Below are 27500 nucleotides of genomic sequence, written 5' to 3' on the forward strand. Positions count from 1 at the left end.
TGTGTGTGTGTGTGTGTGTGTGTGTGTGTGTGTGTGTGTGTGTGTGTGTGTGTGTGTGTATGATATTTTGAGGTCTTGTTTAATTTCCCAACACGATCGAACGTTTAGGCTCGTCGTGAGTAAGTCTTTCAGATGCAACTAAAGAAAAAAAAATAATCATACACAGGTTCAAATCCTGGTAGCGACAGCCGGTCCACAGTCCACCCAGCTGTTCATCCTCCCCGAACGGCCGGACGAATTGCACGAAGCGCTCGAACAAAACAGACTAATTAACCACGCTACCTTAAAAGTCAAATATTCCGCCCCTAAACGCAAGCATAAAACTCTCAGACCGTCAATTATTTATGGACCGTTGGAGAGGCGAGGCCACTCAGCCTACAGCTCAACTAGACACGGACCACCCCTACAAGTCGAGAGAGAGAGAGAGAGAGAGAGAGAGAGAGAGAGAGAGAGAGAGAGAGAGAGAGAGAGAACCACCCGTAATCCCCTTACAATCTTCGATCCTCAAGATGGATTAACCTGCATCAGAAACAGGGCAAAATGGACTCCACCTGACCGTGTGTAGATGAGCTCTCTCTCTCTCTCTCTCTCTCTCTCTCTCTCTCTCTCTCTCTCTCTCTCTCTCTCTCTCTGTGACAACTCACTGCAACCATCCTGTTTACGTCATCCCAACAGCCGAATCCCCTTTGGTTACATCTCCACTATTCAACAACGACACATCATTAACACTTCTAACACCCGACTCAGCAGCATTAGCAATTCCAAAAGCCGATCACTTTCGGCAAAATCCTCACACAGCTTAAGTCTCGGCTGCTGCTCTAGCTAGATCTGCGAGTCCTTACGGCCAAAGAGGACGATAACCACATCACTGTGCCATGCATAGTTCCTGCGTCAGCCGAAGGTGCACTGTGATCTTGTGATCTTACAATATTTGCCATCATGCACACTAAGCTGACTCTCAAGCTTAATCTACCCTTGGCTGACACTAAGGTGCCAAATGACATCTCAGTCCCACCTACTCCTCAAGCTCTGTTGATCCCTTAAGCTTATCTACCTAACATGTTCGGTCACCGACCCCTCATGGCAACTACCTACCTACCCCTCAGGTCAACCACCTGCCCCTCAAGTCAACCACCAAACCTTTAGGTCAACCACCTGCCCCTCAGGTCAACTGCCTCATTAAACTCTTCTGCCGTTCTTCTGTGGTCACGTCTTCTGTTGAAAACGTGTGCTGGTTTTTTTCTTTTCATACAACGGAAGGACAAATACTTGAAACAATGTAATTATGACAAATAAATGAATTCCTTCCAAAGCAAAGGACAATACAGACTTTAAACAGAAACCCATTCAGTATAGAGTGATCGCCCGATGGGTATAGGTTTCCGGTTTCCACAAGGTTTCTAGTATCTCTGAGTCTCGAGGTTTATGAGGTTTCTAATATGGCACACAAACTCCCCAAGTAATATGGCTCGGGCTCTCGAAAGGGGGGGACGGGACGGACTGCCACATCCCATCTTCATTAAAGCGATACCTCACACATTATGACTAATTTTTTAGCCTCCGACACACCACCTTTTTATGCAAACTCTTTAGAACTTGCAGACTCTAATGGAGGAGTGTTCAGTTCTTTGGTCTTCCAAGTTCCCGAAAGACCGTACCGTAATCCCACCTCAATGGCCTGTTGACCGTCCTTCCATTCACACTCACTGCACCAGCATTCCCAAAAGATTTCTCCCTAAGCCAAAATTCTTCAACATTTTTGTTGGGGAGGACCCGACCCGCCACGGCCAGCCAGCTCGCAATGACACACCCGACTCCCACGTTTCGCAGACGATGTTATATCCACGGAAGGAACAGAGAAGTTGTCCGGAACGCACAGCTCCAACAGACCAGGTTGGCAAGGCGAAGAGAAACACGAAACCACAAACCCTGGTGCGGTGTTCAAATGACCACAACAAGCAGCTCTTTCCACAATGGAGAAAACTATGGACAAATCCCAGTCACGATGTTTCACATCACTTAAGAATAATCTAAACAAAACAAAAAAAAAATACGAGGCTCAAGACTCTAAAAGACCAACTAACTGGTCAAAATCTACTTTTAATACAGTGATCTACATTCAAATATGCTCCGTCAGACATCCAACGCATGTGTGTACAATATTAACTCGTCCCCCCCCGACTGTAGAATGCCCCTACAGCCCTGTAGTTCTCCCGTCAATACCCTAGGCCGAGACAAGTTCAAGGCCTCCAAAAAAGAATGCTGTCTGCTTTATCATCAACATCTCCAGGCGCGAAAAGACGCGAACCTCAGGCCTACTGTCGAACACAACAGCAGATAAAGCACTTTCAAGGAAGAGAATAATCTATCTATCTCTCTACTTTCATATCTATCTATTCATCTACGTGCCTACATGTTTATTATATCTATCAACCTACATATCTATACAGAACTTCAATCATTTGTAAAAAAAAAAAAAAAAAGGCAAAGAAATCACCAATCAGATTTCAAGAACAACCACATATACACAAAGGAGGATTTCATACACCAGGTAAGAAGTGTCGTTACAACCCCCAGAGGCCCAGATGAACGAACACCCCTACCGAGAGACACACACAGGGGCTAACCACACTCTTAACAACTCAAGTAGCTGTATGAAGATCATCCACTTGAAACCTAACAGATATTCCCTTACGAAACATACCTAAAGATAAAGCGTTGTACCGGCAAAGACGATACAAAATTAATTCTATCGCCAGGAAATGAAAAAAAAAAAAAAATACTAACCCCTGTCTCCATCCCCACTGTGAACTTAACCTATAATATGATCCTACCTCTTATAGGTATGTAACCACACAACCCTACATTAACATGCTACTGTAAACCCAACACATACATCTTCCCTTACATCCTCGCATTAACATGCTACTGTGAACCCATCCTATCACATATATCTTACCTTACATCCCAACACCGATGATATGCTATTGGAACCTCCTCTACCATATAGGGTCTGCCTCAGATCCTATATTAGTATGCTAATACACGCTAACCCGAGGAACAAAGGCCCTTACACCGATAAAATTTCACAGTTATATTCATAACTAATGAAACTGAAGTCGTCGGGCCACTCATTGTTTTTCTACAACGACCGCTATGGTGCGAGCAGAACATACCTCCAATCAAAGGTATCGTAGGTGAAAGAAAAGAAAGGTGTGAGAAAAGGAACGAGGAGATTAATCAAGAGCTCATTATACGTCTGTAAAATTGACTCTCAGAGATTGAACGTTTTTAGGAGAGACGGGAAAAGGAGGCGAATTCCACAGCTGCGCAGTTCGAGGAAAGAAGGTAATCATTACGGTCAATCCTCGAGTGGTAGGTTACCCCGCATTCACCTACGGGAAGCAGCGGCCATAGACGCGACCCATCACTCCAACCTATATCAGCACCCCCTTCCTTCCTTCCTCCTCCTTCTCCCAAACTATCTCTCTCTCTCTCTCTCTCTCTCTCTCTCTCTCTCTCTCTCTCTCTCTCTCTCTCTCTCTCCCATCAAACTCTATGTCGCGTACCACATCCCCGTGTGTGTTATTTCTATTAGTGTGCTACGAGGAGGTGTAACGCGTGTTGCCCCGTCTCTTAATGTTGTATATGTATTATGTCTTTACTTATTCCTTTTTATATATATATACACAGAGAAGTACAGACATGGTACATAAGCAAGGTTAAAAGACGGGGCAACACGAGTGTAAAAAACGCCCCGTAACATACAACTAGTACCCACACTATTCACACACACACACACACACACACACACACACACACACACATGTAAACATCTTCCTACTCAATAAAAAACACGGCACGCAAAAATATCAACTAGCACCCCAGACTCTCTCTAACCGCAAGACGTAAAGTGGTTCAAACCAGATTTCACTTCAACATGCATTGCATAATTGAAGTCATATGTTACTGACATTTACTACTGACACTTTAAGAGGTGATGGCTTACCATTAGCGTCTTCTGAAAACACTAACACACCAGCACACAGCTCGCCTTATCTCGAATATGAGAGCGAGGAAGATGAGTTTGCCATCAGTGACTTGCGAAGGCGCTAATGTTGACACGATCAGCTGATTAAGAGTCGCTCGTGTTTACATGCGATCAGCTGATCACGCGTGAGAACGACTGCTGACAATACGACTAGGATTATTTTACTCGCCTTTAATGGCTGGTAAATACAAGCACATGTTTAACATGACTCGCATTTAAGTAAGTATACACAGGTATGTGTGTGTATATGCATATGTGTATAATAATATATATATATGTATATATATATATATATATATATATATATATATATATATATATATATATATATATATATGTATATATATATATATATATATATATATATATATATATTGCTTCCAAGTGAGCAGGTAAATGATGATAAATGATCAAGAACACCTTAAAGGTGTGGTCATCAGTACCGAGGCTTTTGTGTGGGTCTGCCTGTCAAGTGTGCTGACAGGCTGGGTGAACACAGACGAAGATTTATTGGTTTACAGTACTTAACCATCACCATCCTCCTCCACCCAGCCCAACGAGCTATTTACTTAACCCCACGAACACGACGGCACGCCCATTCAGCACGACAGTACGGCCCTTGAGCCAGACGGTGTGGCCCTTGAACCAAAACGATATGGCCAATGAGCACGAAGGCACGGCTCTGAGCACGACCATAACGACCATAAAGCCCCTTGAGCACGACGATAAGGATCACGAGCAAAGAGGGCACAGCTGACGTGTGGGCGAAGCAAAGAAAAAAAAGAAAACAAGACAGCAACCTGGGGCAAAGGCCTGAAACTCAACCGCCACTGGGCTGGCTACGCATCTGTCGCTGACCCTCCCAATACCCAGGCGAGGTAGTGCCAGCAATATACTTCCCTGGTCGATGCCCGTCTACGGTCGCAGTGGCATAAGGAGACAGTGAAGACGGAAATGGTTCATGGACACGCAACACGACACGCGCCGGATGTGATCTGGACGCAGCAGGCTACGCCATTGACGCAAACCGCGCGTCGAGACGCCCTCCGGGAGGCTTCCACCGGATATGCGCTACACTCGCGTCATATCTGACGCATACGGGGATCTATCGCTATACGTCAGCAAGTTACTTCTACGATACATTCACTGAAGGTACATCCATTCAGCTTCATCCATTACTCATAACACTATTGTATTTACAACTCTGTCTACGAGTACCTCTGATGTATTCATATCATCAGCTGTATCTGCGCGCGTATGTATAGCGTATGTATATATCAACCTGTATACCTCCATATACGACGAATCCCTCCTCCCTCACTCGTAACTAACTATACTGTAACAGCAACGCTGTATCTTACATCAAAATGTGGTCTACTGTAGTACAAACCGCCAATTAACCTAATGTAGAGAGGCTCAATGGCGTTTAATTGAATTCCAACTAATTCATCATCACAAGTCTGAATATATGAAAATGAAACAGTGTTTATTCTCTCTCTCTCTCTCTCTCTCTCTCTCTCTCTCTCTCTCTCTCTCTCTCTCTCTCTCTCTCTCGCTCTTCATTCACTGTGTATAATATGCTTAATTAAGCACAATAACTGTTGAATTATTCGAATTACCATCTAATTTTTTTCCCCTCGCTCATCCTTACTGACAACGCTTTCAAAATCTGGTGTTTACGAGCAAAACTGAATAATTAATTCCCACAGATAATGGGCAACACACGACACCCCCTTCACTTTTCAGACCATGAACTCTTGACTACGATTGGATGAGTTTGTCATCAGCTGATTAACTAGTTTACTCACTTGAGCACGACGATACGACCTCTGAGCACGACGGTACGACCCTTGAGCACGACTAGACGACGCTTGAGCACGACAATACGACCCTTAGGTGTGATGACTTAGTCTTTGACCCATGACCCCAAAGGATCACAGGTCATATCATCAGGCCGTCATACCCAAGGGTCGTACCATCGTGCTCAAAGAGTCGTACTGTAATGATTGATAATCGTAACGTCGTACTTAAGGGTCGTAATACTGTGCTCAAGGGTCATACCGTTGTACTCTTCCTCAAGCGTCGTACTCAAGGGTCGTAACGTTTTCTTCAAGGTTCGTATACCGTTGTACGCAAGGGTAGCAAACGTTTACTTCAACGAACTGAGAACACGTTTGCTCCGTCCTGTACGACATGATGACCACCTCTCCAATAAACCATTACTATCCTGTGAACGATATCAAAGGAGCTTTCAAACGTGCTGGACGAGGCCATTAAACGTATGACCACCAATACAGAAGCTGGGAAGCCTACAGTACTGTAATGCAGCTTATTTCATTTACATTTCAGTATCACGTAACAGCAAAGCAAGATCTGTTATATATGTAATTACGTGTGTGATTACCTTGTGCTTTTAGTAGAGTGAGATTACATTCGTGTTTTCTCGTGCGTGTGCTGTACATATAAATACTTACATATATATATATATATATATATATATATATATATATATATATATATATATATATATATATATATATTCCGGGTTCGTCCATTAATTCTACTGGGATCCGCATTTCATTCACAATCCCTTAACTAACAATAGTACAACGTTGATGAACTATGGGAACTTACCAGTGAAGGTTAATATGTTTCTGACACTATAAACACTGACAGATGCTTGGCCAGAACAGAATACAACACCATCTTCAGCATCCTGCCTATCGGTTAATAAGCTCCTTACTTCCATTTTTTTCCCCCCCATCCTTTTATCGGTTCCTCGCCTGATCCCCACAAACTATTAGTCTTCCTGATCCTCTAACCTATTGATCCCTAATACTCCTTCTTATACGTGGTGAAGGCTGACGTGCGCGCTGGCCATCTCGCTTCAGGCATAACCTTGTCGTAGGTAGATTACATTCTTCCTTCGCTCCCAACCGGCACTGAGCAGTCCCACTATCCTCGTGGAAGGTACCCAAGTCTTCCTTCTCCTCCTTCTTGCCATGATCATCCGCCATCAGCTTTTTCCCTCTCTCTCCCTCTTTTTTTTTTCTTTCCCCCAATAATGGCTTCCAGTGACTTGAGACGCTTATAGATCGCATCAAGATGGATGTAGTTGACCACAAGGCGGTGCTGGAGGCCAACTGTTAACATACCATTACGAAATGTTGCTGATGTTTAATGGGTATGAAAGTGAAGTATACGGGGGTCGTCGTCTCTCCCTCTAGAGGGTCGAACTACTGTACCAGAGCCCATCGATTGCAACGCATCATCAACAACATGCTCGGGCTCGTCCAGGCCTGGGCTGAAAGTCTCTCTATACAGGGGAGGACCTGGTCCAGACCTTAAGACTAAGTACCCGATGGCCTGAGGCTGGGCGAGCCTGGGTAGCGGTGGATGCCGCCGCCTCCCCCTCCTCCCCAACCTCCACTTCTACGTCCCACCCAGCCAGAGGTCACGACGTCGCACGGCCAGACGGACGCGCTGACTGTCGCACGGCCAGAAAGACGCACTGACTGTGGCGCGACCCTCCGTTGAGTCCACCGGCGTCCCCTATGGGTGCCCTCCCGCTGTCTTAGGTGGAACAGCAAACACATGCTAATGAAACATGACCCCCAACCCCCCCTGAGACAGTTGCAAGTCCTAAAATTATTAGCCCGACAGTCCATAAATCATCGTCGGGGCAAAGCCATTGTCCGCCACGACTCGCGCGAACGATGCGAGATGGCAAAAACGACAGAAGCCCCAGTAAAGCAGAGAGGGGGGGGGGGGGGGTTCTGAACCTTAAACCCAACCAGCCAGCCCCCGTGTTGACGAAGGTTTACCTGCCTTATCTTATTACCATCGTGGGGATAAGATCGCCCTTTCACAGCCCCGTAAGAGGCCAGCCAGCCACGGAGCAGGGGAGGGTCTGTCTCTTGCTGGGCTAGTTAACTCAGCCAGGCATTCCTCCTCCCACTGGTGAGCAGCAGCAGCAGCACAGACCCAACATACCGCACCCTCACAGTTATGCCTTTAATCGAGGCGCTCGCCATGACCGTGGCCCACTGCTGCTGCTGCTGCTGTGGTGGTGCGGGTGATGCTACTACTGCTGCGTGCTGTGGTGGGAGTGGTGGTGGTGTGGCTGCTGCTGCTGTGGTGGTAGTGGTGGTGTGGCTGCTGCTGTGGTGGTAGTGGTGGTGGTTACGTTAGTGGTTGGCTGTAATTATGGTGGTGGTGACGGTGGTGCTAGTTGTGGTGAAGGCTCTGTCATTCCTGGTGATGATGGTAGTGGTTGTGGTAGTAGTTGTGGTATTGGTTGTGGAGGTGGTAACGGTGGTGTCGCAACTTTTTTTGGTCGTGGTAGTAGCAGTGGCGAAGGTAGTGGTGTGTACGTGGTGGAGGTGGCGGTGATCAAGAGACTGTGGTGGTGTTAATGGCTGGGGTAGTTGATAGTGATGGCTGTGGTGCTGGTAGTTGTAGTGGCATTGTGGTTGTTGTGGTAGTGGCGTCCACACCAACGGTGGTGGTGATGATGATGATGATCATGGGCCTCTGACGAAGTTGAAACCGTGTCGGAGCTGATGATAGTGATGATGATGATAGTGATGATGACGATAGTGATGATGACGATAGTGATGATGACGATAGTGATGATGACGATATTGATGATGGCGATAGTGATGATGACGATAGTGATGATGATGATTATGATGACCCTCGTGTCATGGCAGAGGTTCTCCCGGCCAGCCCACCGTGATGGTGTTGGCAGTCGTGATTCAAGTGTCGGGCAGGAACAAGACGCATGATAAATGGAGTAGTAACAATGGCTCTGAGAGGGAGAGTGAGAGAGAGAGCTTATGATGTTGTCAAGACTGATGATGGTGGTGGCAGAGACACGCAGTCTGGCTTGCTGGTCGCCGAGTCCAACGTACCGTAAGCTGTATACCCTTCATCCATCACCCTTATTATTCGTCAGCTGGTGACCACACGTCTCCTGATGTTATCATGTTAATATCCTCTAACAAGTTATCGCATATCAGACTATCTACCGCGTTATCAATCGCTGGTCTGGTCTATCTTGACCATGGTCCTCGTATGGACATCCCTAACCATAGTCTTAACATGGTCTTAGCATGAGTATAGACCTCCCTAACCATGGTCCTCGTATGGACCTCCCTAACCATGGTCTTAACATGGATATCCCTAACTATGGTCTGAGTATAGACCTCCCTGACCATGGTCCTCGTATGGACCTCCCTAACCATGGTCTTAACATGGACCTCCCTAACTATGGTCCAAGTATGGTCTTTGACGACTCTGAGTCCTTCCCTAACAACAATGATTCGGACCATGCCAAATCATGAACAGGTTCCCTTCACTAAGACTCAGGAGACACCACTGAATCATCGACGAATCGTCTTTTCTCTGATGATAACTCCACCGTGGTTCGAACGCCTGATTCAACTCACGGTATATGACCACAGGTCACTTTTCTTAATCACCCACACGCAAACGGCAGAGTCCAATACACGCAAACGACAGAGTACAATACATTTACATTTTTTTTTTTCCTACTGATGCGAACACTTGCATCACTGCTAAATATCATTGTAACATGTTTTCTTTTTTTTCATAAGGCTTAGTTCATCATAACACATAAACAACCCCACAATGACAACGATGTTTACTAATCCTCACACCTAATCGCATTTCCAGACGAGATGATCATATTCGAAACACCTTTTACTCCATTAATCTCCCAGGTGTATCGTAATACTCTGGTACACTGGGAATATTTACCAAACGTTTAGAATATGACAATACCTGTATTTCTGTGGCTCTCATTTTCCCTGGCGCGAAGACAGACAACGATCCACAATCGTGTGGAGGGAAGCAAGCTGACTGTGGCCATCATCATTATGCTGGTCACACACTGGCCAATATGAAGGCAGCAGCGGGTGGGCAAAGAAGAGAGAAACGATTCACCCAACAGACGCACTAGTGTATATATATATATATATATATATATATATATATATATATATATATATATATATACATATTATCCCTGGGGATAGGGGAGAAACAATACTTCCCACGTATTCCCTGCGTGTCGCAGAAGGCGACTAAAAGGGAAGGGAGCGGGAGGCTGGAAAACCTCCCCACTCGTTATCTTTTTAATCTTCCAAAAGAAGGAACAGAGAAGGGGGCCAGGTGAGGATATTCCCTCAAAGGTCCAGTCCTCTGTTCTTAACGCTGCCTCGCTAACGCGGGAAATGCCGAATAGTATGAAAAAAAGAAAAAAAGATATATATATATATATACATATATATATATATATATATATATATATATATAGTGTCAGTAGTTGGCACTTGTGAGCAACCCTCATTCAGCCGTGGAACAGAATCTGTTCTTCACACAGGATGTCGACCCAGACCAATGTCCTGCATCATCGTCGGAATGTACTTTTGAAAGGTAAGAGTTTACACGAGAGTTCCAAATATATCTTTGCATTTCATAAAATCATAAAAGCCGAGAATAACTGTTTTTGAAACAATGTTAAGGATAATACGAACGAAGAAGGCATATATAAGCTTGAAACAAAAGAATAATAATTCTAGAGCGATATTAAAGCAATTATGAAGTAATTAAATAGTAGATATTAATTTCAAGCGGAGAATAAATAAGCTTCACAAACAGTACTATAAATAAAATTGTAGATATCAATTTCAATAACAAAATAATGATGTTTTAGAACAATATTAAAGCAATTAAGTTGTAATAAATTCGTAGATATTTATCTTAAACGTAGAACGATAGCTTTAAAACAATATTTCATAGAATTTATGATGTAATAAAATCAATGATTCACGAAGGTACATTTCTCTGTTGACTCCCCTGTACGTACACACCAACGAAGCTTCGAATCCCTTACTCATATCAAAGACAACCTTCATGATGTTCTATCACAAGCTGGTTAATACGTTACTCCGCTTACTGACGTGTTCTAATACAGGGGTTAACTATGAGAGCAAGGGTCATTATCAGTGACAAGGAGTAACAAGACTTGCCTCCCTTCTACCAAGCAGACAAAGAAGTGTATTTAAAAAAAGTCAATTACACTTTCGAAACCATCATGTCCTGTGGGTTTTCCACACGCCAGCCACTAGTGTTCTGAGATCTCGACACACTAGTCTCCAATGTTGTGAGCTCTCGATACACCAGCCTTCAGTGTTGTGAGCTGTCGACACACTAGCCTTTAAGTGTTGTGAGCTCTCGACATCCCAACGTCCAATACCGTGACCTTAACGACAAACCAACCAAAAACTACTGTGACCTCACATCACACCACCTTCAACAGCGTGGTGTACCCTCACAACACACGAACTATCCAGGGTGCTGTGACCTCACATCACACCACCTTCAACAGCGTGGTGTACCCTCACAACACACGAACTATCCAGGGTGCTGTGACCTCCCACCACACCACCCTCAACAGCGTGGTGTAACCTCACAACACGAGAACTACCCGGGGTGCTGCTGTGACCTGCCACCAACGGACGAGTGTGCTGTCTCATCAGCCCATGACAACTGAGTGGTTTAGCGTGTCATAAACTTCCACTAATGAACTAGTTTCCTACCGCGGCCTCACACCACTGGATTCCTCTCCCCGTGTCTTAAGTTCCCCACTCCTTATCGGTCAGTTGTGTCATTCGGTGTGGTGTGTGTGTGTGGCACGTCGCTGCCTCACACCACTGTGTGAATTTATGCGACGCACACGATCGCAATAAACCGTCAGGTCTGATGGTGTTCACCACATCCAATGTGGCGGACTTGCGTTCTTCTTCTTCTTGGGGGGGAAGGAGAGGGATAAAGGGAAGGAGGGAGGGAGGGAGGGAGGGATGGAGGGAGGAATGGAGGGAGGGAGGAACCAACCAAGGGCGGGCAGGGGTGGGGTGGGGTCCGGCGCGCGTAGTCCCAGCTCAGGAACTGATCATGAAAATGCAAATGTGGCCATAAAATGAGGCATAAAAGTCGGAGAGGTTTATGTATCCATCACAATAATCCCAGGTTCCGAAACGGGTCGCACTACCTGCATACGAGACTACGGTTACCGAGGAATGCTACATTCATGTTACGCGAAATTGATAAAATGAAAATGTAAAAGAGAGAGAGAGAGATAGAGAGAGAGAGAGAACCGTTGCCAAATTTAGTACCATCAGGAAGTATATGATACGTGTTCGTGAAGCCCAAAAGCGGTCGTGTTGCCAGTATTGCAGTATCACGTTGCCGGAAATGTAATTAGCTTCTCTTCCCCACCCAAAAAAAAAAATTATAACCAGCAATGTGAGTCAAGTTTCGAATATAAGTTTCTCAAGCTGAAGAAAAATATCAACATTTGAGCAGCAATATCCTTCTTCATGACCGCCCCTGAACTTACAGAGCCACATTATATATATATATATATATATATATATATATATATATATATATATATATATATATATATATATATATATAGCTCGTAACACTTTAAGAACGTCGACGACGCCACCACAATCCTTGTGAATGATGGCCTGACGTTAACAACGAATGACGTGGATCTCTGCCACACACACATGGGGTAATCTTCAAGGGGTATAAACAGAACTTCTGGTATGTGATGAGAGAGAGTCACTATGGGACGACCTAAGGCAATTTTTAGGAACCAGGGGCCTACCGTACGACTGTCCAAAACATGGACAATCACATGTTTACCAAATGGCGTCCTAGCTTTGTCTCTTCGATGTATATCAACTGACTGTTATATTTCTCTCTTGTGTCTCCCCTGATGATGTGATTATTACACGACAGTGCACTTGGGAACTTTTCGTGTTTCATTTACCCCGTGGACTCATAGGAATAAATATATATATATATATATATATATATATATATATATATATATATATATATATATATATATATATATATGTATATGTATATATATATATATATATATATATATATATATATATATATATATATATATATATATATATATATATGAGACTCATGCTAAGAGTGTTGTTTCAAGGCCTGACCCAAAAAACCGAGTCTGTTGTTTATTGGAAATCTGGCTTCATACAGACCCCTAGCAACACTTATAGGTAAAAGAAAAAAAAAAATACGGGACGCAACATTCACGAAGACACATTAATCTTCCAACAACACAACTACGAACACGGGAGATCTCGATCGTACACCCACCGTATGTACACCAAACTTAATAAAAACTGCTGGAAATGAAATAACTTTCAATATCAAACGACACGAGAGGCAGCAGAACTTTCAACAACAACAACAACAACAACAACAACAACAACAACAACAACAACAAAATGTTGTACAGAACAGATACCTGTATTTGTGACACTCTGACTAATGGTTGGAGAACTCACTGCCACTCCATCAATCCACCAACAGGAATCTACCTCAACAAATGGTGGCCCAAAAAACTGGCGACGCACTAACACACAAGCAAATCCGGATCATAGCAATGATATATATATAAATATTTTTTTTATTCTTTTCTTTTCTTTGTGATGGCTGACACGGCACGGGCAGCTGAGGCCTTAATCAAGGCCATCCCATTAATGCTATATATATATATATATATATATATATATATATATATATCCTAGCCTGAGTCACGTCCCTATTCTATCGACTAATCCCTAGGAGGGGTGGATGAACAGCTGGTTTGACAGTGGACCGACTGCCTCAACCAGGACTCGAACCCATGCGACTCGACCCTGGGCGGCCCGTGAATGCGTCACGATCAGGAACGCTAAACGCTACACTTCAGTGGATATCATTAACATTACACCGGAATTCACCAAAACGTAAGAGAGTTATCCCTTTAGGAGAATAACAGATTAACGTAGTGATTAATACATAATCATGTAATCGATTACAATGATTGATATAATCAGATAATCGATTACAATGATTAATAATATAATCATGTAATCGATTACAATGATTGATATAATCATGTAATCGATTACAATGATTAATATAATCATGTAATCGATTACAATGATTGATATAATCATGTAATCGATTACAATGATTAATATAATCATGTAATCGATTACAATGATTAATATACTCATGAAATCTATTACAATTATCAATATAATCATGTAATCGATTACAATGATTAATATAATCATGTAATCGATTACAGTGATTAATATACTCATGTAATCTATTACAATTATCAATATAATCATGTAATCGATTACAATGATTAATATAATCATGGAATCTATTACAATGATTAATATAATCATGTAATCGATTACAATGATTAATATAATCATGGAATCTATTACAATGATTAATATAATCATGTAATCGATTACAATGATTAATATAATCATGTAATCTATTACAATGATTAATATAATCATGTAATCGATTACAAAAGTCACTTTGAAATGATTAGTAACAGGGTCTCACTCAAGTTTCGAAGAACAAAATCCAGCACTGTGTACACATATCCAATTTATCAAATCGCTGGCCCCTCTGTTCATCGGCAAATGCTCGTACTTGTAAAGATATTATCAAATAGAATCATTAAAGGAAAAAAAAAAGGGGAGTCACTGCACACACCGGAGATGGACATTGTAGGTGGATTCAAATAAACACGTGTGTCCTCACTATGAGAGCTCAGAGAAAATGGTTGGTTGGTAGTTCGGGCTTGAAACCTCTCAAAATGCTTGAGTCAATTAAGGTCCTTAACTGTATGTCATAACCAAAATCTCGAACACCAGGTTCGAGTGGTCAAGATAATTCTATCCCAATACTCCAGTTATGGAAGAATGACTAAAAAAAATACAAATGCGTGAACGAACGCAAAGGAAACAGAGTGAGGGTAAAAAAAAAAAGAAAAAAAGATTCTGAAACAGACGAAAACAACAGAACAAGCGATATTCCAAAAAAAAAAATCAGAAAACGTAAAACCAATACAAAAAATAAAAAAACCCGACTTGAATTAATGAAAAACAAGCACAATAAATCTAATTCAAACACTACAGACTAACGCAGCCAAATGACAAACCCCGTGTGTAAGCACAACAACAACAACAACAAAAAGATGCACCACCAACAAATGGAAAAGAAACAAACACAAAATCTTTTCCCACATAAAAAGAAAATGGGAAAGAAAAAACTAAAAATCAACTGCAACACAAAAAAACGAAATTCATTCACGCAAAATAGCAGTAATATTGATAATGATAATGATAATGATGATAATAATAATAACAATTCACGCTAAATAACAGTAATAATAGTAATGATGATGATGATGATGATGATGATAGTAATGATAATAATAACAATAATGATGATGATAATGATAATAATGATGATGATAATAATAATAATAATAATGATAATAATAACAACACTAATGATAATAATAATAATAATGATAATAATGATAATAACAATAATGAATGACCCAGATCAAATCGGAATAAACCCCATCACCATAATATACGAAGAAAATATAAACCTCAACACTGTGTCTCAATGGGAATACGCATATACTAACATATCATGAAAAATACACTCCATCCAACACAGCACAAACACCACCGCAGATACGAACAGTATGGTACAACTAGACGTGATGGTGACGTGAACAGAAGATCATGGGTGCTCCCTGCTCCACAACCTAACCATGGGCAAACTCTTCGTAACAAGCCAACAGCCTGACGACTGCTTGTTTGGGGATGGTTAGCCTGAGAGATGGAGACGGAAAGGTGTTATCTGGAGAACAATTCATGAAGTAGGGAAGAGCCATATATATATATATATATATATATATACTCAATGATAGAACACCTCAGAGCAAAAAGTGACGATCGAGGCGTTTCCAAAGATTTTCTCCAGTTGGTTATATAATAATGACGTAGATGACCTTATTAACCCGCCCGGCAGTTGGCTGATAGGTCTAAATGCCTAATGAGTAATTCGTGAAGCTGTGAATGGCTAGTTTACTCGTGCACCCACCATGTTCATTGAATGATCAGTAGCGTTATGGAAGGATTCCATTGATCACAGAGGATCTATCTCAAACCCTAGTTAAATGATTACGTACAGTACGCGCTACGAACACAGGGATTTTCGAATCCTGGATAAGGGCGTTTGGCTGCCTCGGCCACACGTCCAGACGCCCTACCCAGGGTTCGAATCCCACTGCTGGTGCATATATATTTGTCTGTCCATCGACATACCGCTACGAAGCTGGTTCGTGACACGTGCCAAAAAAAGTATTTTCCTATACCATAATGAAAGCTAAATGCAGACGAGACAGATGTGAGAGACAGGGAACCATTAATACCATTATACAAAAGCTAAAGCTGTTCACTACAAAGCTAAATACAGCACTAGAAAGCTAAAACTGCGCGGAAGCGAAAACTTACGGTATAGAAAAAGAGTGGGTAAGTTCATTATAGAGCTATGTTCCCAAAATTGCTTTATTATGATTATACGAAAATAGAAATAATTCTACGAAAAGCTAACTGCATTGTATGAAAGGGAAATAAAAGATTTAGCAAAAATAATTCAGTAACTATAATAATCGCCACCATCATTATCATCGTTGTAATAATAATAATAATAATAATAATATTATTATTATTATTATTATTATCATTATTATTATTATTATTATTATTATTATTATTATTATTATCACTATTATTATTATTATTATTATTATTATTATTATTATTATTATTATTATCATTATTATTATCATTATTATTATTATTATTATCATTCGAACTCCCATTTCAAAGTAACAAGAAATTCAGTTATGAATCATTATCATCTTCACTATCATCACAAGAAATTCAGTTATGAATCATCATTATCATCTTCACTATCATCACAAGCACCATCACGCGTCACTAACATTCTTAAGGCCATCATCACTACACCCTCTCCATCACCATCCTCACCCACCCTTTCATCACCCTAACAAACACTATACATCAGAGAGGGAGCCACTGTAACATGGTGGGAGAGGGAGTGAGGGGGAGGGGGTAGGGGAGGGTGGTACCCCTTGATTACATCATTAATCACATGGATTTTAACCAGCCAATAATTAATCCGCTCTGATGAACCGTGATGGTCCCAGGAGACGATGGTTTAAATGCCCCTCCCCCTCCTCCCCCACTCCCTTTTTTTTTTTGATGGATGTAACCTACCCTCACGTGTAATTAACCTACCCTCAAGTGTAATTATATTCTTTTTGTAATTACCTATGTCTACCGTACGGGGGAGGGAGTTTTACACTCATGGGGCCCCTATCTATTGAACACTCTATATCATCATTACAGACGCTTGAATCTACGTATGCTCTTTTGTATTGGCCTTGTCCTACGTCAATCTGTTCCAATCATCCACCATTCTTATGCTTTCAAACTGTTTCTTTTACATCATTATTTACAAGTTTCTTCTTACAGTCTCTACTGTCCACTTCGTCGATCTCTTATACAAACTCAAAGGCTGTGTGATCAGGTCACCCCTCACTCTACTCTCTTCCAGGTGGGGTGAATTTAAAAGCTTACTACTTTCTCCCGGGACATAATCATATCGAGGCTGTCTTTCGCTCTGTCCCATCCTCATTCCTGGACTTTTACTAAAGATATCATCACCCACGTCTCAGACCAACATTGGAGTCTGTTTAGGTCCCCTCTTGAGCAAAAGCAACCCTATACGCCTTTCACTTCCCTTATAACTTGTACATCCATCATCTGCAAACACATTCAGGTACGGTTTTAAACCTTCAAGCAGGTCAGTAATGGTAGATCAAGAGAAGTGATGGTCCAAGAACTGAAGTGTGGCACTCCGCTAGTCACCACCTCAACCCACTTGCAAAAGGCTCTCCTCTGAGACGCGTCCTTTGTCCCCTTCCACTGAGATAAGTCTTCTATCCTACGAAGGATTCCACCCTCCTCCCCCTCCTTATTTCTGCTTAGTGATCCAGTCGCAAAATCAGCCTCCTGTGTAGCACGGCGTGAAATGCCTTCTGGCACTCCACATACAGAGTCCATCTGGCCTTCCCTTTTCGTCCAAGACTGAGCGCACTCTCTCGTAAAACTGTGAGGTTTGTTACACACACACACACACACACGACGTCCTTTCCCTAAAACCAAGCTGTCTCTCACTTAGGAAATGTCTCCTCCTCAGAGAGTCATACGCCTGCTTTCTAAATAATCCTATCCAAAACCTTACACGCGCCCCACTCGGTAGTGAAACCTGTCTGTATGTTCGTACGCGTCGTTTGGCATCATATGGTGAGCGTTTGTGCGTTGTGAGTTTATGGGTTTGTGTTTATGAGAGCCTCTTCTAAAATCCAATTTCAATATCACGAAAAAAAAAAAATAGCAAGGAAAATTACGACAGTCGCTTATGCAACAATATCAAAGAACACAAAGTAATGGTGGAAATGTAGCGAAAAATATGATGTTCCTGGCTATTCTGCCAAATAATATAAATGACTGGGCAACAAATGCTATAAACAGTAGCACTGGACAAACTATTGACAACTGGTACAAACTATTTCCAAAAACAAATGTTGAAATAACAGTCAACAAATTAATTATGATGTATTTTTATGACTCTCCCCTAAAAAATATTAGATATTAATTCTAAAACATTGGCGTTTTCAGATTATATTACAAAAAAAGAGAAAAAAAAAGTGTGGTTGAACTTTTCGAAAATCTGCCCAAAATCTTTTTTTTTTCTTTATATATATTGACTGTCGGTGTAGATTATGTAGTTCAAAATTCAATCAGCTCATCAGAAGAGTAAATCAATATCTTGGTCAAACATTCATGACTAAAAGTCGCTCTTCTGCTTTATCAAGAACAGCGCATGTGGGGAGACAGGAAGGTAAGGGGGAGAATGGTGTGTATGCCAACCGAAGTATCAGGGAACTTAGGGTGGCAAGCCCAGCTAGGGCGCTAGTGGCGGTGTTCGCCAACAACCTGGAACTTCCTTTAGTTTGTTCGCTACAGGGACAACATTTCCTGATGCCCGAGTGGTTGAAACACAGAAACAATATCCCTGAATCTCCCAGATGAACCGTTAACAATCTCTATGTTCTACACAAATAAATACATATTTACTCATACGAAAACATATGTAATGGGACGACATCATCATCATGTGACATGTCAATATGAACATTATGCCGACCTATTTAGCGTCCTCACTCACAAATATTTAAAGTACAGAATAATTCACAGGGTCAGAGCAAACACCGCCACTGCCGGCGTAAATATAAACGAATGAAAAGACAAATGACGACTTCTAACACCACTCTGGCCGCCATACAAGACTAAATAATTGTATATAATTACGGACTATAAGATGGGGAGTCATAAATTCAGTTTATGACGAGGAACACTCAGCTGAAGAAGGGGCGTAGTGGGGAGGCAAGCAAGGCTAACTGCACCACTTTAGCAGTCCACTGGCGGGGAGGAGGGGAAGAGGAGAAACGTTGCACAGAATTCCCCTAAGCACGACACGGAAAGCTGAACGACAAGGAGTCAAAGAAAGCCAAGTGGTGGCGCCAGAGAACACTGTTACGAAGAGTGGCAGGGAAAAGAAAGTCACTTCTGTGATACACAGCAAGCTAACTCATGGTATAGAATAGAAAACGAAGTTTTGGAAACGTACCAAACTAAGCTTTAGCGCTAAACTGGGGCGTGAAGCTTAACATCATATTTTCATGCAACATCAAATTCCTATTCAGCAGAGATGGCTAAGCAGTGGCTGAGTTAGAGAAATCATCTGTGTCGCGTTTGCATCGAGAGTTGAGATGTACTGTGAGACTAGAACGTGAGGCAAAGTATTATGGTGCGACACTGAGAGCAAAGTTGTTGTGCCACAGAGGAAAGCATACTGCAACGAGACACAGACAATCAAGTTTTAGCGCAAACAAAGGAGAAGTTACGACGCACGACAACAAAGTCAGCTTAACCAAAAAAAAAAAAAAATCCAGCAAGACACAGCGAAAAAATAAACTAAAACTATCAGTGTGGGAGAAAGCTAGAGCAAAGGAGGAGGAGGAGGAGGAGGAGGAAGAGGAGGAGGAGGAGGAGGAGGAGGAGGAGAAGAAGAGGAGGAGAAGAAGAAGAAGAAGAAGAAGAAGAAGAAGAAAAAGAGGAGGAGGAGGAGGAGGAGGAGGAGGAGGAGGAGGAGGAGGAGGAGGAGAAGAAGAAGAAGAAGAAGAAGAAGAAGAAGAAGAAGAAGAAGAAGAAGAAGAAGAGAGGAGGAGGAGGAGGAGGAAGAGGAGGTGGCTACACAATGGCAGAGAAAGAGAGAGAGAGAGAGAGAGAGAGAGAGAGAGAGAGAGAGAGAGAGAGAGAGAGAGAGAGAGAGAGAGAGACAGACAGACAGACAGACAATTTCGGGGTGTGTCTTGTTTGAGGACCAACCCTGAGCCAGCCCCCGCCCCACTGTCGGGCCTCATTACTCTAAAACACTTTCTTTTTTTTCTAAATCACTCGGTCAGACCTGACCACCGGGAGAACTTAGGTTCCAAGATCCCCCCCACTCTAGTGCCACTCAGCTCAGAACTTAAGTTTGGGTCTCCAGTGCCTCGAAAGGACGACTTGGAACTTGTCCTGGGCGTCTTCGCTGCAGTGTAAAAACAACATATAGAACTTAGGTTCGGTCTACACTGCAGTGAAAAGAGAACACAGAGTCTGAGGCGAGTCTATAGTGGAAAAAAAAAAGCAAAGAGATCATCTAATTCGGGTCTTATGCAGTGAAAAGATAACAGGGAAAGTACTGCGTCCCCACAGCAGTGAAAACACTGAAGTCAGACTGCTTTAAAGAGGCGACGCAGAACCTGAATTAGGCCCTTAGCATACTTAAAAGACTACAAGGAACTCGGACTGCATCCAAAATGCAATTAAGACGCAACACAAAACCAGAATTGCCTCCGCACTGCAGTGAAAAAAAAAAAAAAGAGGACTGCGTCTGTAATACAGTGAAGAAGAAAAAAAAAAGAAGGAACATTTGGGTTGGAGCTTCATAGCATTTGAACATCAACTTAGATCATATAACTTCGTGAGGCCAGACTTTGCAGTATAAGCAAGTTTAAGAATCAACTTAAAAAAGTTACGGGTTCTGGTTTAGTAAGGACAAACTTGGAGCCTAAGTAAACCATGCAGAACAAGGTATCTCCAGAACTCCGGTTGGATGTTCTTCAGGCACAATAGCCAACTTAAAACTTAGGGGCCTAGCTCTAATGTGATGTAAAGTTGAAGCCAACGGTGTAACAAGGATATTGGGCGCGTGTATCGAAATACGACGACATCATACCGAAAGAGCAGGTGCCAGCCCGTCCCGCTCACCGCAGGAAAACAAATCAGCATTGAAAATAAGAGTCATGTAAGTTAAGTGCTGCCGTGTGTTATACGTAAGACAAGAGAAAGACGGTGTGTTTTTGACTGTGTTTTTGTGGTCTGAATGCCAGAAACCTACGAGAGAGAGAGAGAGAGAGAGAGAGAGAGAGAGAGAGAGAGAGAGAGAGAGAGAGAGAGAAACACTAAGTTACAATAATACAGTCCATTCCAGTTAGCGTTCGCAATGGCGTATCAAAATGAACCAAAGATCATAACTCTTTTTCTTCTTCGTTACGGATACCAATCAACTCTTTTCCTGTAGATTGATCATGTCCCTCAGGGCAGCATACAAGACCATATCTCCCCAAACAGAAAGTTGGCTGCCTTCAAGCATCATCCTGTCCTAACCAAGAGCAACTCGAGCGATTACCACCCGATTCAGGTCGTCTACACAACAAACCTCAGGGTTTTTCGGAAACGAACAGAACCATTTTTTTTTTTTAAACGGATGTGATCAGGTTTTTCGTGACGTACAAAACAATTTTTCTTTTACATAAATGGGGATCACTCAGAAACGATATGTTAGGAGAAATATTACGAACCGCAAAAGCCCTCGACGATTTAACGCTTACCATCATCGCAATGATGGGTAGGTTCACTAGCTCACCATCACCACCTTCTGCTTCCCTGTCGTTCACCATCATACCTACCGGCTCTTGCAACAGCCAGACACCGTATAAGGGGGCAACGGTGTGTGATCTCAATAGCAAGCAATCCCACAACGCGAGAGCGAAAACAAGACCATAAAAAACCCGTTATATAAGGCGATGCACAGACATAACAGATCGGCGTATCGCCCACATAACCTATTAATTTGTACTATGACAATAAATACCAACAATCAACGAGCTCGATCTCGTCAATTAACAACAGCTAACAGCTCATTAGACGACAGGACAACACAGCATGGCTAGGTTAAGCTATGTACTCCGTACTGACATCAAATTCAACTAAAGGACTTTATAACACTGCAAGAGTTAAACTATGACATCCACACCGTAGCCAAAGTTAACCTTTGGATTGTAAACAGTTTCGTCTGGTTCTTGTTTGCTAAAGTCTCTCCAAATCTTTTGTCACAGTAGACATAACGGCACAGGCTATTGTGAGTGTGTGTGTGTCTTAATCACGTCCATATATCGTATGTATATACCCGAGCTTAAGCTAAATACCCAATTATCGACCCAGTCCCGGAGGGGGAGGATGAACAGCTGGGCTGACTGTGAGCCCGACTGCCCCTGTTTTTCCTAGGAAAAGCTAAGCTACAAACGCGATCAGCCGTCAATATGAACAGTTAACTACACTGAGTCAAGCAAATATACTTGCACATGTAAACTCTACACTGAAAAAACAAAGATGCATTAAGTGTTGCCCGGTAGAACACAGCGTAGTACCAACCTACGGTGTGGGTCAACTCCCCCATCTACTCCGTATTCCACAACACGCTGCTTCGCTGCGCTTCCCCACAATGTAAATACCAATTACCTCACCACTTATGACGTAAGGGTTCTTTGCGAGTATTGGTGTAACCACCCCGTTATCCTACTGATGTTAACTGTGGAGTAGAGTAGCTTAAGAGAGTTCACACACCCAGCTCCCTGGACGAGTAGAAAATTGAATCTCCGTCCCAAAGAAAACGGAGGAAAAGCCAGGATTCACACACACACACACACACACACACACACTGTCAAGATTCGATGGACAAGTTTCTCGATCCAAGTGAACTATCTATATATTGTTTATAGAACTTTCTGTGTCACATGAGTACAGCAGAAGCTAGAATCCAACTGTATATCAATGACCTTTACTCCTCTACCGCGTCTGTGATTCATTATGCCCCCGGCGCCACCTATAATCGGATAAACCAACTAGGCTCTGTAAAAGAAAAAGTGTCTTAGTTTGCCTCAATGCACCAGCGCCGTGCAGTGGACACACGAACTACCGTTAACTACGCTATGGTGGCTCAGACCTTCCCACCTTCTGTAACAAAACCACATACAGACAACACACACACAACACACACACACACACACACAGGGCCCTTCCTGCGAATGAAAGTCCAGAGAGAGAGAGAGAGAGAGAGAGAGAGAGAGAGAGAGAGAGAGAGAGAGAGAGAGACAGAGAGAGAGAGTCTTGTTGTTTATGCATGATAGCGTGTGTTAAATACAGGGGTACTGTGAAGCCCCCCCACCCACCTCACTCGTACAAAACGGCCATTTCTCCTGAGTTAGAGTGGGATACTGTTTCTGTTCGCCCAGTTCCATGACATATCCCGAAACATTACGACCCAATTATTGGGACGTAAATTTGCCCCGGGTAAATAGGTTGTCGCAGGTCATTTGAATATCAATATCTTCTCATCGGCACCACTTCAAGGCCATCAAAAGGAAATGTAAGAGTTACAGAAAACAAATGAGAAAACGAAGACGAGCGCTTGGATTTCAATCACACACACACACACACACACACATACACACTCACTCACTCACACACACACACACATACACACACACACATACACACTCACTCACACTCACACACACACACACACACACACTCACTCACTCACTCACTCACTCATGCGCGCGACACCCCCCCAACAACAGGGGTGCCGACGCGCGATCGTATCTGTCAAAATAATAATGATCTGGTGTGGTAGGAAACCTTGAAACCTAGCCAGGGCCGGCCCGTGTACCGCGGGGTGTCGAACCGGGGGGAACCGTTCCCGCCACGGCCGCCCCCAACATGCCGGGAACACAGCCTCGCGTTGTCGCCCTTGATTGACTACCCGCCGTCAGCGTGCGAACATCTCCCGACAGGAGGAGCTGCCGGCGCTGTGATTGGTGGCGGCGGCGCTGGCCGTGCTGGGTCAGGTGGGGTGGGAGGGAGGAGGTGGGAGGGATTGAGGAGGAGGAGGAGGGGATGGGATAAGAGGGCTTGTTTAGGCGGGCAACCAACGCTCGCTGCTGCAACCACCACCACCACGTGCGCCAGCCTTCCTTTGACACTCTCTCCGACCTCGTCTGAAAGATTCCTTGACCCATCCCACCCCGACACACACACACCTGAACGATGGAGGGAGGGACACACCCACACACACACACCTGAACGATGGAGGGAGGGACACACCCACACACACACACCTGAACGATGGAGGGAGGGACACACCCACACACACACACCTGAACGATGGAGGGAGGGACACCCCCACACACACACACCTGAACGATGGAGGGAGGGACATCCCCACACACACACACCTGAACGATGGAGGGAGGGACATCCCCACACACACACACCTGAACGATGGAGGGAGGGACATCCCCACACACACACACCTGAACGATGGATGGAGGGAGGGAGGGAGAAGGGTTAGACCTGCTGGGATGACGGGAGAATATTTCACGGAAACAAAACTATGCATATGTATCTCATGTACGATACCCGAGACCGAGACAGAACCAACACCCCCATCCTTCCTAACACGTATGGGAGCATACGAGATCCCTGAATCCATCCAATACATATGTATAAAGGCGGACGGGGGCGGGGGGATATATATATATATATATATATATATATAACCCGCTTCACATGTAGTCTCTCGTGTATCTCAAACGGTCACTTGTCTGCGGATGTTATGCCCTGGGGGAGGGGAGGGAATGTGAGGACATGCGTGTTGTGCCGTGTCCAGACTGCAGGCGGCGGTGTATGGCAAGTGTACCCAGCCACTGACAGCAACTGTGACTTGGAGGGGGGAAAGAGAGAGAGACTGAGAGAGAGAGAGAGAGAGAGAGAGAGAGAGAGAGAGAGAGAGAGAGAGAGAGAGAGAGAGAGAGAGAGAGGGAGGGGGGGGTGGGGAAGGGGTTGTGTAGGTGTGTCGCTACCCGGGGACATTCTCTCTCTCTCTCTCTCTCTCTCTCTCTCTCTCTCTCTCTCTCTCTCTCTCTCTCTCTCTCTCTCTCCTCTAGGGGGACGTCCATGTTACTGCTGTTCGCAGGGTGGCAGAGGAAGGGGGGGGGGAAGGACTGCATAATGGAACAGCGAGGATGACAACCCGTGTTGTGCCACCTCATACACACACACAACTGTTGTCCTTCCAATCACGGAGTCATCACAACCCCGGCCTCTGTTGACTGCGGTGAACTGGGGTTTAGTTGACATGACGGCGCCTGGCGCCTCCCCTCACCTTTACATATCTTTATAACGGAACGAAAAGCATTAATTCCATTTTTTTTTTTTTTGAAGTAAATCCTCGGGAATATTACACGAGGCGGACCTGTCATGTCTATTAAGCCAGTAAATACGTACCTTGGGTGTGATTTAGGTGCAGAGTATAGAGGGGAGGAAGAAATATGAGACTTCATTTACTCACGCATGTGTTCCCAAGGGCAACAACAGGTGTTTATTTCTTGTAGCTTGCGTCAGTAAGGCACACACACACACACACACACACACACACACACACACACACACACACACACACCCATAAGACCCTGGGCTCATGTGACTAACGATGGCGAATACACTCAGGATTCGAGGGAGTTGTGCAAATGTCTTCAAGGAATTCGGTTTTCCTTCATTTCAAGGGAGAGAGAGAGAGAGAGAGAGAGAGAGAGAGAGAGAGAGAGAGAGAGAGAGAGAGAGAGAGAGTCCGTAGGACTTTGTATATAATGTGTGTACACAAAAATTTGTGCATTGTGTGTGTGTGTGTGTGTGTGTGTGTGTGTGTGTGTGTGTGTGTGTGTATGTATGTATGTATGTATGTATGTATGTATGTATGTATGTATATGTGTGTGTGTGTGTGTGTGTGTGTGTGTGTGTGTGTGTGTGCGTGTGTCGGTCAGTCTGTATGTCTTCGGAGGGTCCACTTATATAGCATTGTGGCTGTCCATCTAACGCAGCAACAATTACCCAAACCCCCCCCGCCATCGACGTCCCTCCTCCCTCCTCCTCCTCCTCAATAACATGACCTATCAACGGCATGATCTATAATGGGCCATAAACACTTAAGCCAAGCCATCTGGTGGGTTAAGAGGTCAGCGGGAGGCTCTTTGGACGATCCCTTTTCAATAATTCAGGATGTGAGCCACGAGGAGGAGGAGGAGGAGGAGGAGGAGGAGGGGCGCCCCGCGCCTCTGCCTTCCCCTCAGACGGCTCTGACTAACCTTGAGACGGGAGCTGAGGAGACCTGAGGGTTGATTGGCCAGTTTGGGGATAGCTCGTGTGTGAGAAGGGTACGGGGCTGGCAGAATCCTGAAGGCAGAGAGAGAGAGAGAGAGTGAGGTGGAGAGAGAGAGAGAGAGAGAGAGAGAGAGAGAGAGGTGGAGAGGGAGAGTGAGAGAGGCAGACGGAGGAAGGCCTTTGACGCACGGTGAAGCAACGAGATGAGAGGAGAATGAGGAGTGAGTGACGACGTAGCTCATTATGAGGACTGAAGACGGGAGCAAGGAGTGTGTGTGAGGAGGAGGAGGATGGGATTGGCTATGTTGAGTGGGACTTGTGGAGGTGTAAGGACAAAGGAGTGTGTGAGGGACAGACTGAAGATTACTTCTGTGAGAGGGACGTGTGAAGATGCTTGGATAATAGAGTGTGTGGCGAACAGGCTGAGGACTGTGGCTGTGTTGGGGGGGGGCCTATGAGGATGTCAGAAACAGTGTGTGTGTGTGTGTGTGTGTGTGAGAGAGAGAGCGAGAGAGAGGACTTTGGATGTGTGGGACCTGGGAGGACCTTAGGGCAATAGAGTGTGTATCATCAACAACGTAAGGGCAAAGGATGTCATGAGGAGCCGGATGAGGATGGTCATGTCAAATATACATCGAGGAGGCATGAGGATTTTATGAGTGGGACGAAAGAGCCTGAAGATGGTAACGTGGGTTGAGGTATGTATCGACGAAGGATAAAGACAGAAACTAAACAGAAAGGAAGTAAAGATTTTGCACAAGTACATACGGAAGCTCTAGCGCCAGGATCTACTTCAGCAG

Source organism: Panulirus ornatus, chromosome 11 (genome assembly GCF_036320965.1).
Source record: "Panulirus ornatus isolate Po-2019 chromosome 11, ASM3632096v1, whole genome shotgun sequence".
NCBI classification, from domain to species: domain Eukaryota; kingdom Metazoa; phylum Arthropoda; class Malacostraca; order Decapoda; family Palinuridae; genus Panulirus; species Panulirus ornatus.